The 4,232-nt window shown below is 43.0% G+C and overlaps 1 protein-coding gene across 6 annotated transcripts in view; it reads left to right on the top strand.

Moving 5' to 3' along the window:
* LOC109968786 (NACHT, LRR and PYD domains-containing protein 12-like) overlaps positions 1-4,232 on the top strand; it is a 32,782-nt gene that overhangs the window by 22,726 nt on the left and 5,824 nt on the right. For 3 of the 6 annotated variants that reach the window (XR_002276178.1, XR_002276177.1, XR_002276173.1), the window contains 2 exons: positions 472-870; positions 1,095-1,304. The gene's annotated coding sequence lies outside the window, so the exon portion shown is untranslated. Of the gene's footprint in view, positions 1-471; positions 871-1,094; positions 1,305-1,682; positions 1,767-4,232 lie in introns of those variants that run through there. The other 3 variants (XR_002276174.1, XR_002276176.1, XR_002276175.1) reach the window with 3 other exon arrangements.

Genomic DNA, 4,232 nt, shown 5'->3' with positions numbered 1-4,232 from the left:
TGCGCAGGAAACCTGCCTCCACCCTCAAAGATCCAACCCACCCCCAGCACGAACTGTTCACTTCTCTACCCTCTGGTCGAAGGTTCAGAAGTGTAAAGTGTAGGACCTCCAGACTGAAAAACTCTTTCTTTCCCTCTGCCATCAGACTCCTAAACAGCTGAGGAGTTTATTACCAGGAAATATGTGTTGTACTGTTTACATTCTCAGTTTGCACATGCATAATTACACATGGACTGTTGACTGCTGCACATGGTGCTCCCATGTAGCATACATTCTGTTATATTCTTGTATATTTTTTATTATATTGCTGCATCTGTTGTCTGCAGACATCAGGTTTTGCAGCAGTGCATTAGTCCTTTTGGACACAGGTGACTAATTCTGCTTCTTCAGTGATAGTGACACTTGTTCCACATTGTTGATTTTATGGTTTACTTCTGTCAACTTAGAGCAAATCTAAATCTGTTCTTTTAGCAGCCACAAGCACTATGGGGATGCAGTTTGAGAATATCCTGGAGGAGATAGATGGTTTTGGGCCTTTCCAAATCGTCATCATCGTCTTGCTCTGTGCCCCTCGAATAGTTCTCCCGTCACTTCTTGCTGAACAACTTCATTGCTGCGGTGCCTCCTCACCGCTGTGACATCAGCACCCTGGATGGTGGCGGACTTTTCAGAAATTGAACTCAGGAGAAGAGACTGACATTTAGTGTTCCTGTGGGAGGAAATGGGCACCCAAAGTCCTGTGAGATGTTTGCAGAGCATCACTTTGAGCTCTTATCCAACAGCTCCAACAGCACTGACCTGCCCACAGTTCTCCCACAGAGCGGATGAGTTTATGACAGCTCCACCTTCACTTCCACCCTGGCATCAGAGGTACAGCCACTGTTTTATCACTAACAACCTTTATGAATGAGTGGTAGGACCTAAGTCAGCAGATATTTACATCAACAGTGCATTAAATAACATTAGTGATGGAGAAAAGATGCACACACACACAGATTTTAGTTTTACAGATAATAGATGCACCTAAGGGCTAGCAGAAAACTGGTACCTAAATAGATCATCTAATTACATTTTCTTTGTGATCTGCTTGTCAGTGGGACCTTGTCTGCGATAGAAAAAGCCTGACAAACACAACAAGAACAATCTTTTTCCTTGGAGTGATGCTGGGAGCCATAGCATTTGATACCTCTGTGATAAGTATGGGCATAAAGAGTGTCTCCCCTACAGTCAGAATTTTCAGTGACACTGTGGTGACACAAATGTTCAAATTTCACGTAGTTCAAGAGGAAATAAGAAAAAAAATAGAGCCATAGCATTTGATACCTCTGTGATAAGTATGGGCATAAAGAGTGTCTCCCCTACAGTCAGAATTTTCAGTGACACTGTGGTGACACAAATGTTCAAATTTCACGTAGTTCAAGAGGAAATAAGAAGAAAAAAAATCAAAAATAAGACAAAAATAAAAAATAAACTGTGCATTCAAATAGGAAATATATGTAATCAAAAATAGGAAGGAGAGAGGAAAAGACTGTATTTTCCTCTCAGACTAAGTGAATGTTTAAAGAAGGACCAGGACTCGAGTTCCCATTTCAGGAAGTTTTGTTAATAAACTCATCAGTGTAAAAACGAATTAAATTCAACTTGATGCATTCAAATCACCTGATGCCCATTGTGTTTCTCAGGTATGGGAGGAAAAACACTCTTCTGGCCTCATACATCATGGCGATCACATTTGGCTTCGCCAATGCATTTGCAAACTCCTACATCCTGTTTGCAGTGCTGAGGTTTCTCACTGGGTTTGGACTGATGGGGATCAGCATACACTCAATAGTTCTCAGTGAGTAGTTCGGATCAGCTGTGTGCAGAGACATTTTTTTAACTAACTGGTCCCCGACTTGCCTCCATCACTGTTTACAAAACCAAGTCTTCTTGCAGAATATTTATTATGTCTTGGCATCTGTTTTTTCCTGCTCACCTCGCAGGCATCGACTGGGTGGACACCGGTCACAGGCCGTTTATCGGTGTGTTGGGCAGTATGGCCTGGTCTGTAGGCAACATGCTGCTGGCTGGGTTTGCCTTCCTGGTGACTGGCTGCGACCACTGATCATGACTGTTACAGCCCCAATGGGTGTCGCAGTTCTGACCTGGTGGTAAGAGAAAAGGTCTCTCATCCCCATTTTCACAGTTGTTGTTTTTCCAGTTACATGTTGATGTAGCCCTGCAGAGGAAGTGCTTTGGATCCAAACAAATTAGTACTGAATCTAAATCGGAACATACTTGTTAGAGACAGAGGTTACATTTTCCTTCAAAATGACTGCCTGAATGAAAATGACACATATTATGGGTTACTTAAATGTTTTTAACATATCAAATAATTTAGTTCACAAACATTTGTGCAAAATCAATTAAGAATATTTTCTTAATGTGATTTCAATTACTCCCTAATTGATACATCCAAATTAGAGTACCACGTAGCCTGTAGCTTGTAGTGTATGAAAACCCAAATACTGGGCCTGTATAAAACTTAGATAGTGAATTGCTGCCATCTAGTGTTTTCCTGAATCATTGTTTTGATTAATTTCATCAGCGGATGCTGTCTGTTTGGGACACATGCCATGAATGTACTTCAAAAAGTTTTTAATATTTTTCCAACTATTGTTCAGTCGTTAACACAAGTGTGCAAAACATGAAACCCAGGGCTGTTGAAGAATAAATGATCTGGATTTAAAAGGACACACACCATCAACTGTATACTTTCTAAACAGGGAATTCAACTCACTGAAAACTGTTGTACAATATATTTTCATGTGCCTGTTTAAATATAAACATGCTCATTGTCATTAAGTTTAGCCCTCTCTGTTTTGTTTACCATGCTTTCCATATGTTTTGACTGACTTGAATTGTGCAGCTGCAAGTGATAGTTTAGTGAGCTATACATGAAATCTGCAGCGCACAGAGAGAAAAGGAATGGTGTCAAGATGGTTCCCTGTGGGGCCCCTGTGCTGCAGACTACCATTTCAAACTCAGTCTCGTGCCTACACATACTGTGGTCAGTTGGCGAGGTAGTCCAGAATCCAGTTTGATAGCTGGAGGTCCACCCCTTGTGCTCCAGCTTGTCCCTCAGAAGTCCCAGCTGTATGGTGTTAAAAGCACTGGAGAAGTCCAGGAGTGTGTCAATGGGAATTTTGACCACTCCTCCAGAAGCACACCAGTGAGGTCAGGACTTTATGCAGGCCAGTCAAATTCTTCCACCTCAAACTCACTCCCTTGGGAGCATGAGACTGTCCAAAATGTCTTGTTATGCTGAAGCATCAAGAGCTCTTTTCCCTTGTACGGCATATCTCTGAGCTTCCAAAGCTCTGACCTTAGGTCTTCAGTACTGTGCATCAAGAGCTCCTTTCCCTGGATTAAAGGGGCTGAGCCCAGTTCCTGAGAAGCAACTTCACCTCATAATCCGACGCTCTGCATCGCACTTGGTGGTGTCAGGCTTGGATGTGGCTGTTCAGCCATGGAACCCCATTTCATGAAGCTCTCCACGCCCTGTGGTGGGGCCACTCTGAGGGCCACATGAAGTTAGGAATAGTTGGTATCGAGCAAGTTTCAGGACTGGACCCACTGCACAGGCGGCATCCCATCACGGCAACATGCTGGAGTTGTTTGTGTAATGCAGAATGCTTACTGATGTAGTTTAAACTTAAATTTAAACTATTTGTATTATAGTCTATGTGTTACCCATCATACACAGCTTTAAATATCACTATTCAAAAGTGTAAACCCATACTGGTAGAATCAGTGGGATCCTCTGCTAGTGTGCAGTGTGTTTTATGGATCCAGTTACTTAACTTGTTATCAGTGAGCCACAGTTTAACACAGTGTGTGGTGCTTTCTGCTACCTTGTAGGGTCCTTGCCACCGCGGTTCGTGCCAGTGACGTTTGTGCACCTTGCGGTAGACCCAGCTGTCCACTGAGGTCAGCTCCTCAGTTTGGTCTCTGCGCAGGATTTCGACCACCTGTTCAGAGAGACTCATCACGGCGCTGTTCAGCCACCTGACATATTCACTTATGTCAGCATGCTGCAAAAGAAGAGGTGTTGAATCCCTGGGCATAACAGTGAGAGGACAGGGCATTTTTCTCCCTGTCAGGATTTCATGTGGGCTCACATTTAGTGATTTAGTTGGAGTGGACCTGAGGTTGAACAATACAATCGGTAGAGCTTCAACCCAGTTAAGTTT

This window comes from Monopterus albus, unplaced genomic scaffold (assembly GCF_001952655.1).
Source record: "Monopterus albus unplaced genomic scaffold, M_albus_1.0 scaffold162.1, whole genome shotgun sequence".
NCBI lineage: Eukaryota > Metazoa > Chordata > Actinopteri > Synbranchiformes > Synbranchidae > Monopterus > Monopterus albus.
The sequence above is the reverse complement of the archived record's forward strand: the minus strand, read 5'-3'. Positions and strand labels throughout refer to the sequence as shown.